This window comes from Sus scrofa, chromosome 4, assembly GCF_054392235.1.
Source record: "Sus scrofa isolate SSC_HxYL_T2T_F1_AM1 chromosome 4, Sscrofa_HxYL_maternal_Yorkshire_Landrace_v2.0, whole genome shotgun sequence".
Classification (NCBI taxonomy): Eukaryota; Metazoa; Chordata; class Mammalia; order Artiodactyla; family Suidae; genus Sus; species Sus scrofa.
Genome location: NC_139386.1, coordinates 120,937,411 through 120,951,410, shown reverse-complemented (window position 1 = coordinate 120,951,410; position 14,000 = coordinate 120,937,411). Strand labels below are relative to the sequence as shown.

The window sequence follows — 14,000 nt, the reverse complement described above, 5'->3', positions numbered from 1 at the left end:
CTTCTCTCAAAACTATCTTTTAACAGGATGACCTTTTCCAGGAGCATTGGTTTTCTCACATTTGTTAGTTCCTACTTTGAAAACAATATGATTAAAAACACTCTCTCTCTACAGGATTCAAAATAAGGGCTCTATTTTTAAAGCTTAAACAAAATTCTATGTAGAGATACATGGCATGAAATAATAATTCACTCTACAGAAAATAGTCAAAATAGGGTTATATAATAAAGATTTCAAATAGTTTTCTTTCCTAAAAATTTATATAAAGTTACAAAAATATAAAACTCCATTCATCAACCCTTAAAGATTTTTTCCTTTCAAATAAACTAAATAATAAATAAGCCACTTTGAAATCTGCCTGTTATGTGATCTCATAAATATAGTATTTAATAAATTTTAATATGGGTTCTATTGTTTTATAGACACATGGGGAGATTTAAACTATTCATGTTTTATTAACTGAAATTCGACTGTTTAAAGATTAACAGCAGTACTTTATTATAGCTTAACTAGAAAGATCTAAAAAAAGTGTTATTTCCATATTCAAAGCAATATTTAAATGTCCCTAACATTTTAATTGTTTCTATGTTGCCAACGTTGATGGCACAGATTATAATTAGCATTTCAGATGTATCTGATCAGCACAATATTTTGTTAACATCTTTCCTGTCTTTTACTGTACACTTTTTTGGACTATTAAATGCAAGAACAGAATGGTAGACCCAGCGCATTACTAAGAGCCTTTTAACTGGTTTCAGTGCTTTTTCTCATCAATCTGCATACCACAGCTTGGATGAGCTTCCAAACCTCCATGCCTCAAGTCACTTTACTTAAATCCCTTTGGAAAACCCCACTAACTTCCAGATGGTATACACATACCTTGCATCTCAAATCTTGATGATCCAGACACACCCGCTTAAGTCTCCCAGTTCCCCCTCTACTGCAAATCCATCCTATTATCCCATTACCCCTTAATTCCTTCATCATTCAGTGCTCTAGCATACTGTACTCAGACATCCAGACTACCCCCTGCATTCCTTCTCCTGTCTCTGAGCTTTTATAAATCCTACCCTGCAGAATAAATAGGATATAACTGATGTGCAAGCCCTTCCCAGAAGCATTCCTATCTCCCAAAGCTGGCTTAGATATATATACTCACCTCTATCATAGCACTTTTCACACTTAGTTTTAATTATTTGACTACACTTGACTTTTTTCCAAAACTAGAAGAGAACAAATACACACACACACACACACACACACCGACTACATAGAATACTGGCTAAATGTGAAACACAATAATGTGAAACTTACAAAAGCAACTTCCTCTGAAGTGCACAGGGCTTTCTTGTCTTGAAACAAAAATTTGTGAGGGCCTAATATGTTTCCCATTGTGTTCTGCTGATTTCCTTTAGATCCCCACTCATTTATTGATTAGTCTACCCCAGCTCTTTAATCCATTCTCCTTGGACCTCCCAGGGTCTACTTGGATTACTGTTCTAATGTCACACAATGCTTTGACTGTTTAGTCTTTAATTAATTCCTCCTTTAAATGTCTTCACATACTCCCCTGACCAGCAAGTAGTACAGAGCAGCAATGCAGTGTTGGGAAAGTCAGACTGGTCTGAAACCCACCTCTGACACTTAGCATCTGTGTGATTTGGAAACATTACTTTATTGCTTTGTGCCTCAGTTTCCATATGTGTAAAATGAGAATAATAAGAATATTTACCCGAAAGAGGTTTTGTGAGAACTGAGTTGATATTTGTAACAATGCCTTAGAACAGTGGCTGGAAAAACTATGCTTATGAGTTAAGACTTCCTTGCTGCCTATTTTTGTACAGCACATAAGAATGTTTTTACATTTTTACATGGTTGAGAAAAAATTTTAAGCATATTATCTTATGACACATGAAAATTATATGAAGTTTAAATTTCGGTGTCCACAGATAAGGTTTATATTAGAATACAGCTACAGCCATTCATTCATATGTTGTCCACCACTGCTTTTGCACTACAAGGAGAGAGCTTTGTGGCCCACGAAGCCTAAAATATCTACCATGTGGTCCTTTTAAGCTAAGTCTTAAAGGATAGATTCCTCAATGAAGAGGAAGGTGATAGAAATGTCAAATATGACAGCTCAGATACAAGACAGCACAGAGTTCAAGAAAATGGAACTAGCCATATCCTGACAAGACATCAACACTGGATAAATTTAGATGTTCAAATTCTCCCTGGAGCCATCATGGTCACTGAGGACTTCTTGAGAAAAATCGCATCTCTGCCATGAATATTCACAGCCACAAACTCCAAGTAAGACATCAACACTGACTCCTATCTACTCCTTCAACCCCAATTTTTATGCTCCAGCCAAAAAGTAAAACTCCTTCTAGTTTCTAAAATTTACTGTATTCCCTTTATTAGAGGGTTTTTTTCCCAATCCTTCTTCAATTGATTAAGATTAATTGAATTTTTTTTTTTTTCAAACTTCACTGTCATTAGAATCTCCTGGAGAGCTTTTAAAACATATAGATATCTGGGTCCTATTCCAGAACTAATAACTAGAATGACTGGGGTGGAGTCCAGACATTCATATGTTTTAAAAGTTTCCCAGATGAATCTAATGGGTCGCTGGGGTTGAAACCTGGGGAAATCAGACCTAATCAACATATTGATATCAATCTAGGCATGCTTTTCTTCAGGAAATCACTGCTCATTCCTCCCAGCCTGGGTTATGTGACCCTTTCATATGATCCCAAGTCCCCCTTGGATAACTCCACACTCATTTTATTTGTTTAATTACCTTATTTTCACATGAGGCTATGTGCTCTCAGGCACACTGTATATCTAAATTATGGCTTTGATTTCCCTGTAACATCCTCATGCCACCCAATCTATTTCTCTTTTGCTAAACTTGTAATTTATTGGTTGATATCTGCCTCCTACTAGCCTGTAAACCCTCTGACAGCAAACATCAGCACTATTAACGTTCACTGCAGTAGTCATAAATGACAGCAGCTGACACACAGTAAATCATCCATAGAAACATGGTTAATGAGTGAATGAATGAATGAGTAAACAGGCAGCCACATCTCGCCTCAGCGCTGAAGCTTCTATTCACATCAGTCTCAGAAGGAACATGAAGAGGGATGAAAGTGCCCTTTACAAATAGCACCTTGAAGAGTCGGAGTTGTTTCCATTTGATTACAGGATGGCAAGAACACAGGTCTGACATGACCTTTCTAAAGTATGCTTGATGCCTTCCTCACTACTAGGGAGTCTCTTATCCTCGCCTTGTACCTCCCATTGCAGGCCACATATGAAGCATACCATTATAGAGAGAAATAAAGTAAAATAAAACACAAAACGAGTTGTAAACCATCTCCCACCGAGTCATGAGGTGTTTTGCTGCTATAGATAAGCATTAAAAAAAAAAAAAAAAAAACAGGAATGCTGCTGTGTTTACGTGGTAGTGGGATGCAGGACTGGCAAAAGAAAAAATGAGAGAGACATTACTATTCATTGCAATTTAACTACTAACAAGAACCCACTATATTTCGAAATTATAAAAGCCGTTAATAAAGAACCTAAAACATAGCATATGACAATGAACAGATAATACTTAATAACTCAGTTTCTGCAGTTGGAACAGCCCAACTTCTAACCCAAGTTTGGCACTTATTAGCTGCATAATTTTGGGTAAGCTACTTACCTGTCTAAGACTTAGTTTCTTCAACTAAGCCAAAGTTTGAGAATCGAATGAGATAAGGCATTTAAATCTCTGAGGATAATGTCTAAGCACTCCTACAAATAACACCTAAAAGCACTGTTTCCTCAAAATTTTTACCTTTTTGAACATCTCTAATAGTTTCAGTGACTGCCACTAATGTTTCCCCAGAGCAGCAATTCACTTGATTCCTGTTATCCATTTCCTCCCACTACTTTGGGTAATCTCATTACAGTTGACTAGAAGACTGAAGAGTTTTCTATTTCTAAAGGTCCATTAGGTAACATCCATGAAAAGAATGCAATGCTTAGCAGTCTCTCCAGCCTGATCATATGTTATCCTAGTGACATGAAACCCCAGGGGGCTTCTTGGGACTTAGCTTAAGCTGCTAAATGAATCTCAAACCTCTATTTTCCTGTTCACTGTTCCATCGCCACCCTGTAGCACAACTTGATATTAATACACTGATATCATTGAATTCTTCTCCTTTTCAGTAACTTTATCTTTGCATCACATGGGCATTGATAAAACTATAGATTAACCCTGATATGTTGTTTATTATAAGGCTTTAAAAAAACTAGTATTTTCATGTCTTTCTTCTGATACTATTCCTTCATTTATGTCATACCCACACATGCCACATGCCAATCCAATATCATAAACTAATAATATTAGAAAATAAAACATATCATCCTAAATTCTCCCATATTTAAAAAGGTATGAAGGTTCATCTTTAAATGCCTATATGGCCCAAATAATGTCAATATAAATCACACAAGTGTCCTAAGTCTCTACTCAACTTTTTTTGACTTAAATTATCAGACTTTTTTGTTTGTATTCTGCAATCTAATAATTGTAGTCAAAACAGTGCAAAATGAGAGAAATGACTGTTTAAATACACTAGTAAATTTTAAGTATATAAGACTATAGTTGTACAGTTTGCATTAAATATTCCTGGGCATGAAAAGCCTATGCTTAGAGAATATATTTCTCTACCAAAAAAAACCATGATTAAAATATGTATAAGCATCTTGAGGCTTAAGTTTTTGAGAAGCAGTATCTTATGCTTCTTGGAAAAAATGAGAATTTGATATTAAAACAAAGCAGGATCAAGCCGAGAATGAAATGGATGAAAACAATATAAAACAGGAGCCCAGAGTTTTAGAAATTGTACAGATAATTTTATCTAACCAAACACCCAACAAATCTATTGGTACTACCATTTTAGAAAATAAAAAGTCGATGATCAGGAGTTCCCTGATGGCTCAGCAGTTTAGATCTAACCTCGTCACTAGTGTGGCAGGGGTTTGATCCCTGGCCCAGGTACTTGTGCATGCCATGGGAATAAGTCAAAAAAATGATCATATATAAATGTATTTATTTCCTCACAACTCCACGAAATAGCAGTTTTTAACTAAATCAATTATACAGTGAAATTCAAAACTGGAAAGGTCGGGAAAAATTCATAGTAAAATATTCTGAAGAGGAGCTAATGGAAAAATATGATTTCCATCAAAATCAGTTGTATTCATGCCCCACTGTTGACAATTTATTCTAATTCTGACCTATCTACCAGTTAAGAGAAATCCATAAAACACAGAATCCCAGACTTAGGGTTGATTAGGAACAATAAATAAATTTGCTTTGATTAAAATGTGTTTACATTTTCTGATAATGTGTAATCTGTAATTGCTTTCTAGGTCTTCAGCTGGGAACATCTTCCATTTTCTAGGTAACTACAAGTCCTATATCATTGTTCTATTAAACCAGTGAAACAAAGTACAAACTCCCATTACCATTTCTACACAACTATAACCTCTTAAGACAACTAGATCAATGTCCATGGTATCTATCAAGTAAGCAAAATGCTTTACTGTGTGGAATTTGATTATCATATTTTGACTCTATCTAAATATACAAAATGAAAAGCTATGGGAATTATCTGGATAAACATGTCCTACAAGCTGCCTAAATCATTAAAGGCACTATTTGTACTCCAAAATTATCTAATTCTACATTTTATATACAGTCTTAAAATCTCAACTTTTAAATGTCATTACTTTTTATAAATGGCAAATACTTGAGTAGTATTTAGGAGAAAAATAAATCAGTGAATGAGTATAGGGAGGATTGAGGAGCCGTGGATTTTAGTACAAAGTAAGAAAGACAGGAAAAGCCTCAATAAAAATAGCTGATGTTTGAGTAAACTCTAGAAAGGCATAAGCTGTTCCTCTATCCTGATATTTTTACAGAATGGCATTGTAAGCAAAGGGAATATCAAGTGCAACCAACCCAATATTGGAGTTGGCCAAAGACACTGGAGGAAATGCAAGGAAAAAAAATGTGTCTTCCAGCAAAGGACATAAAAGGCATAAAAGAGATGAGGTCAGAGAAGTAAGGCAGAGGGCATGCTGAAGGCAGCCTGTATGTGTCCTGTGAGATCTTCAAGGAGTTTGGATTTTACTGCAAGTGAGATGGAAAACCACTGGAAGTTAAGGGGACAGGAGTAACATCAACCAGCTAATTTTTCAGACAGTTGTGGCTGCTGTGTGGAGAACAGACTGTTGGGGCACTAGAATGGAATCAGAGAGCAGAGAAGAAGCAATTGTGATCTTTTAGATGAAAAATTTTGTTAATTTTGTTTTCTTGGACTGAGAGATGAAGTACCTCATCAGATTCTGGATATATTCTGAAGACCAGAGCAGGCTGGAGTTGCCAATAAGTGGATGTGGAGAATGGGAGAAATGAGTCAACGCTGACTCCAAGTTTTTAGCTCAAACGTGATGACTGTGTTACTTTCACTGAGATGGGGAGGACTGAGAGGAACAGACTTCAGGGGGGATTTCTGAAACTCAGTTTTTGACATGCTAATTTTGAGAGGACTTAATAAATGCCCTTGGAAATAGCTGAACAGGCAGTTAAGTGAATATATGAATCTGAAGTTCAGGGGCAAGGTCTGGGGTAAAAATAAAACTTTAGGAGTTGACAGCCTATAGATGTTGTTCTAAACTATAATTAACTAGTGACATGGTTATTTTTAAACTCTCTTTGATACAACTTTCCCTGAAAGAAATCATTACGACTTAAATGGTTACAATAAATATTTTGTTCTCTCAAGTCAAAATAGAGAAACTTAGTCTGACATATTAATCCTCAGAAACAAAAGTCACTATTTATACTTTTTGTTCTAAAATATGCTATGGTTTGGTTAATAACAAGAATAACAAACCACATTTTAAGGTTTAAAATATTAGGCTACTTTGTCTTATAATAGATTTAATAAATGTGTGCATGTTTGTTTATAAAATATGTTCCTTTATTAAACAGGAAGATAATTCATTCATTTATTTTTCAACTCTATAATGGCCATTGCTCCACATCAAGTGTGACTTAACTGAGTAATCATAACTAGTAAGTAATGATAACTAGCAAGCTATCATCGAGAACTCCAGGTCACTTTACAATGGGCTGGCCATTACAGAAAAAGCAGCTTGGCCCTACTTCTCTGATTATTTGTCAGAGGATCCAATGGTTGTAATCACTTGGAACCACCTAGAATGGATAGATAACAAAGTATGCACTGACCCTGCTAACTTACCAGCCTCCCTATACTTTTTAATCACTCACATGATTCCATTACATGCAGAAAAAAGGTATCCATATGGTCTTGTATTATGTGGTCTGACAACCCCCCAACCCCAGCACTCTCCTAGGAACACACATACTCCATGAGAATACAGACTGGCATACCACCGTTGAAGTCCTGGCTCTTAACATACTGACCGCACATAGAAGAGAGTCGTTTAGTTTTTATTATTGAACAAACTCGACCCTAAACTTTCTCATATCCTAAGAAGCATATATGAACTGAAAGTTGAAAATAGAAATAATATCACAACGTTGAGAATGGCGAAGGAAGAAATGAACACTGAGAGTGTTCTATCTGAAAAGTATTATAGCATTTCTAATATGTAAGTGGTCAGAGCTATTAAAATTATTTATTGGAAAACTAAAATTATATTTTCAATACTATCATATGACTTTAGTGTTGAGGAGAACAATACTCACCAGCATTTAGTTTATTACATGCTATGGAGAGGATTTTTTTTTTTAAATCAACATCATAATCAGTTGATCTGCTTAAATCAGTTTTTGCAGAGCCACTGTTGTTTGGCAATAGGTAGATATCAAGTTATTTGCACATAGCAGATAAATAGCCTTTCACTTGACTTTCAAAACCCTGTTATTCAAGTCAGGCACATCCTCATTTTCGTATATATTTATTTCCTATTACAGGAGGTTCATAAATCCTTGGTTATGCATCAGAATTATCTGGAGAGACTTATAAAACACCTACGCTTGAATTCTGTTCAAAAATCTACTCAATCAATACCCACAGGGATGGGACTGAATATGATTGTAATATCAAGCCAGGACGGATGACCCTTGTCTTCTTGACTTTAGTGACAGTTTCTTGTTTATGAATTCATCAATTCATTCAATGAGTATCTACCGGCCATCTATTATGCTTCAGGTATAGTGCCAGATGCTAGAAATTCTTACATAGATGAAAAAGATGCATTCCCTGCTTTCATTTTAGCATCAAAAAAATTCTGTGATAAGTATTCAAATTTGGAGTAAGTACAGTGTGCTGCAGGATATTAAACAAGGTTAACTACCCTAAACTTCATGGTGAAGGAGAGGTACTCCTAGAGGAGATAATATCTAAATTCTGGGCAAAAAGCAATGATAATAGGATGGGAGAGTGTTTAGGGTGAAAATCATAGCTTGCTTGGGAGCAAAAGAAAAACTGCCATTTTCAGGAAATCTCAATAATATCAGCAAGAATCTGTTCAATATACTTCGTAGTGTCTGGGAATAAGTGATCTATAACCTTATATCCCCATTTCAGGTCACCAGTTAGGTTATTTAAGAACAACCCATTCAAACTGCAACCAATACCTTTTACCCCATTCAACAAAAATTTACCGAACACTTTTTATGTGACAGGCTCTGATCTACATGCTTAAGACACACTAAATAAAGCAGATAAAGATACCTATCCTAATGATTTAAGTGGAACTAAAAAATACAACGGATAGGAATGAATACAAAAAACATAATTTTCATCCAAAGAGTTCTACAGCTACTGTTAATCTTAGTAATAATCACTTGAAATATTATATACTCCTTACTTAGAGCTGGTACTTCATAATATAATAATTATATATGTAATTTGCTGATTATTTTCTAACCTGAAGAAGTAATTTACTAAAATAATCATAAAGCGATACAGGGAGATTACTCTTTCTATAATAGTCATTAAATTAAGCAGAATCAGACAATCCATAATAGTATATAAAACCAGAATAAAAGTTTCAAAAATGAATATATTACAGGAATTTTCCCAATTATTACTTTGACAAATGGAAATCACTCTTGGATTAAACTTTCTTGTTTGCCAGCAGACAAATGATGAAATGATGATTTATGTTGCTGTCAAAGCAAACTACGACTTAATATGGTGTTTTTCTCCGTCAGATTACTGTGGTAAACAGACTACAGTTTTAGAAGCAACATAATCAATCAATAGCTTCAAATATTTAAAGATATCTTTGGAAAGAACGTGCAAACCTATTTCCAGGTGAAAGTCCCAATTCATTCACTTCCAGAGTATGAGTAAAGACAAAGGGAGAAGGGGATCTAATTACTGCTAACAACATGACAAAAGGTCACTTCAGACCACTTGGAGTTAACTAGATTTTAACCTTGTTCCAGTATGCTGAGCAAAGTAAGAAGATAATTAATAATCTAAATATTAACTATATCATATACTGTGCATTCTAGCATCTTGGTAGACACTAGGGAAAGAAATAAAACTAAGCCACAGTCATTACCCTCTAGCAACTCCTAGTGGAAGACTAATACATGAGTGAGAAATTGTTTTAAAAATTATAATGTGTGTTTTTCTTTTTCTTTTTTTTGCAAACCATGTATCTTTCAGTTACAATCTCCCAGTTGATTACATTCCAAACAGCTTTTAGATAATCGGATCTGACACTCTGACACTTTTATACTGAAGGTAATAAGCATAGTCCCATACATCAATCCCCCAAAGTGGAATAGACCTGTCCTTCCCTGTAATAGATCCTGATTAAAACAGGCAGCAATTTGTAAGTGTCCTTGTTACCAAATGAAACCAGGTCAACCTCAATCTGAACCTTGAATGCAACAGATACAGCTGTCAACTTCTTAAATTTGTCAAAGGAAATAAAGTAACATTTGCTAGCTTCCATCCACTCTCCACTGGATTCTCTGCCATCATTAGAGCTTAGGTTTGTGCCTAAAATGGGAAGAGGCACATGTCCTCCCTCCACCACTGAGCTTTAGTCTCAAGAGCTACCTGAATTATAACATCACCTTTTACCAGTCTTTATATATATATAAAGCTATATATTATTTATCAGTCACATTATTCATACTATTAACATGGTATTTACTGTGGTGCAGCTGCATGATTTGTCAATCAGACCCCAGGGCACCATAATCATAAGGCAAAGTCAGGGAGGCTGTGTAGAAGCATGAAGAATGCGCGGTTAGTAGTTCCCACTGTGTTGCAGTAGGTTAAGGATCCGGCATTGTCACTGCAGCAGCTCAGGTCACTGCCGTGGCTTCACTGCTGTGGCATGGGTTTGATCCCAGGCCCAGGAAGTGGCCAAAGAAAAAGCACACACAATAAAGTAAACATGGCCAAGTGATCTAAAGCAAGGGCTCAGGAGTGAAATTGCCTTGGTTCAAATCCTGGGTATCACATAGTAGCTGCATGGCCTTAATCAAGACAATTAACCTTTCTGTTTTCTGATCTCCTAATGGGTAAAATGGAGGTTTCCCTTTTAGTTTGCTTCCAGGGCAACTGTCAGAATGAAATGAGAGTCTATATGAAAAGGGCTTACAAAAGGACCAAGTACATAATAAGCATGCAGTCAATGTTAGAGCTTGTTATTATATCTATATATTCAGTGTTAGATCTTGTATTATATGAAGCTTGAGCTAAATCTTGAAGTATGAGAAGACATCTGCTAGTTGGATGAGAAGGGAACAGATATTACAGGCAAAAGAATAGTGTGTTCAAACCTGACCCCCTTGCTGTACAGTGGGAAAATAAAAAAAAAAATATATTAAAAAAAAAAAAAGAATAGTGTATTCAAAGACAGGGGTGAATACAGGCATGAGGTTTAACATGCCTGCAGTGCAGGTGAATGGGACAGTGGGGTTGCAGCAGGTGGAAAAAGGTTGATCAGGATCCTGGACATACAGAGGAGCCACATTCTGAAGTGCACCCTACATCGTGCTAGGCCATTTGGACAATACATTTGTCCTCAAAACTAGTCAAGTATTTTGAAGACTCATCAGTGTTCAAAAAGAAGGGTGATGGCAAGTAGTAGGGAGTGCTCCACTGTTAGTCTAAAGAGTGAAGGAAAAAACACCAATCTAATAGCTATGGCTCTTTCTCTGCAGAGCTATCTGAGAGCACAAAATACAAAAAAAAAAAAAAAAAAAAAAAAAAAAAAAAAGTGCTAGAGCTTCTTACTAGTTTTGTCAGCAATCGCAACTACTGCTCTTTCTGGCAGTCACCCTTTCGGGAAGTTGTTTGTGAAAATCTGAGTAAGGAAGGAAAGCCAACGACCTCATCCAGTCTAAGGTTCACTCTTTTAAGCCCGGATGTCAGTTTACCAGTCAGACAGAGGAAGGAAGCTTCCACTGACATCCTATGCGCTCAAGTTCTATGAATAGGGACCTTCATCTACCTGTACAGTACAGGGCCATTCAAAAGCAATTAAATTTGGTTAAAATAAGAAAGAAATGCTTTTTAAAGGAAAAAAAAAAAAGGTTTGAGGGGATTGCAAAAGTTGATTGTGCTAAAGCACTTTTACACAGGTTTGTTTTAGTTCTCAATTGTCAAGTTGTATTTAAGCTGGTCTCTTACTCTGAAATATGATAACCTTTCTTTTCTCTGAGTTCTTTCTGCTAAATTAATAGCACTGTCTCTAATTCCATGCGCAGCAAGCAGAGTTTATTTTACCAGATAACAGTAGGTCTGGTGATCAGCCAATGTCTAAAGAGCCACAAGCCAAGTTAGTAGTAGGCCAAAGACTGCAACTGATAAATAGATACTTCTCACTAAATCACTTTAAAATTGACTTTCATCTTCTCTACCAGACAGTATTATCCGTGTTGAGTTCTGACACAACTGAAAGTAGGGGGAAAAAAAAAACTTATCTATAAAAATAAAATCATACTAGGATTTTGACAGGAGGTAAATGAGGCACATTCTAATGTAGAAGGCAGTTAATATGAAACACAAAGCCTTTTAGGTTCGGAATTAAATTGCAAAAAAAAAAAAATTAGAAGAAAAGTCCAAATTTAGGAAAGTCATTATAGTATATTTCAGCATACACTGAAAATTGCTTTTAAAAATGGACTCTTCAGGGAACTGGCAACTTTTTTTTTTTTTTTTTTTTTTTTTTTTTTTTTTTTTTTTTTTTATAGCATCTGTGTGTACCTCTCTTCTTTGCAAAGGAACAAAACTGCAATGGTCAGAACAAAGTTTGGTTTCCTCTCACCACTCCCAACTCAGGTCACATTTCCTCAGCATTAAATGTGGGAAGTGGAGGAGTAAAAGCAGAAATGCAGCTCGTTTCTTAGCCCCTACTCTGCAGTTGCCTTGAATTCCTAATGATTATGCCAACTGCCCTTAATTATTTCTCCAAAGGGAGACACAGGAAAGAAAAGTATATTTGGGATACAATAGGATTCTGGCGTTTAAATACCTAAAAATCACTATTAAAGATGACATAAAAATGATAGGGATGGCTCAATGTTTATAAATCCCTGTTTTTATATAAATTGTTAATCATGAGTATACACATTAGCTTCCATAGTTTCTTCTTCAGAACCCTAAGGACAGTCCTGCATTTTCCAAAAGACAGGAAAAAACTTAATTTGGTTACAATGCTAGCTCCACCAATGTGTTGTGTTGCTAGCACAGCATATGATGGTAGCTCAGTAAGACTGAGTTCTTTCTGATAAATTAACTGTCCATTTATTCCTAAGGTAAAAGGTGTCTAGGTAATTTCTTACACTTTGACAATCCAAAGAAAAACTTTAATTAATTTATGCATTACTAAGTGCTTTCTTATTTTTTTCCAAAGTTGACCACTTATTTGAAAAAAGATTATTAAACAAACAACCTATAGCATGTAAAAAAGCAATTCACTATCTGACTTCTTAATAATGTACATATTATATAATTACAAATATTATATATGATCCAATCAGGCTCAAAATGAAAAGCATAGAAATTTGATATCATTTGCTTTTTTGGAAACAGACATATAACCTCAAAGTTGTGCCTGGTCCTCCATTAGCAACTTCAGAGAGAATAAAAACTACATTCTTAATCCAGCAACAAATGTATACAAAAAATGCTTTACAAACTGTCGTGCTTTCTACCTTGATATAGATAATCTTATAGAATCACATAATTAGGGATATTAACATTACAAATTATCAAAAATTATCTATCTCATCTAGGAAATGGAGGGATTTTTAAATGCATTCTATAATTTCCTCTCTTTTTCTTTAAATTAGGCATTTTTTTTCACTTCATCTTTGCACTAACCTAAACTCTAGTACATACATTTAACTAATATTTGGTCATTCCATATTCTGTAAATACATATACATTTAAATAATAATTATTTATTCCATAAGGTCTCAGACTACTATTATTTAAAGATAGTTTATCAGTACTGCACACCTTCACCCTACTCATTTAAAAAAAATCTTGACTATTGTAACAATATGTTTTTGAGAAAAAGGATTCAGCTAACAACTTTTCTGTGCCTTAGGTTTCTCGCTAGTAAAGTGAGAAGGTAGTATAGAGATGCTTCCATCTCTTGCATTCTCTTAAAAAATTTAACCTAAACACCTTTTTCTTCCTTTGAAAAAGTCAGCTTTTTATTACACACTCTCACCCAAGCTTGATTCAAGTCCATCATTACCATTACATAGATAGTGCTTCAAGAAATTAACCAGAGTGAAGAGAAATTTGACTCAGAAAAGAACAAATTTTTAGAAATGAAAGGCAATCACTTAGATTTTTTTTTTTTTAAAAAAAAAGATATCCCTGCCCACAAATCTGAAAAGGGGTCCATATTTGCCTTGCTACATTTTAATGGTAACGTGAATAATGAGCTCCTTCAATTTTAGT

General features: G+C 35.1%; 1 protein-coding gene and 1 pseudogene across 5 annotated transcripts in view; both read right to left on the bottom strand.

Moving 5' to 3' along the window:
• The window catches only part of COL11A1 (collagen type XI alpha 1 chain), a 526,061-nt gene that overhangs the window by 184,832 nt on the left and 327,229 nt on the right, over nucleotides 1–14,000 (bottom strand). The gene's annotated exons all lie outside the window — the stretch shown is intronic.
• Nucleotides 9,554–10,452, bottom strand: LOC146404219 (superoxide dismutase [Mn], mitochondrial pseudogene; annotated as a pseudogene).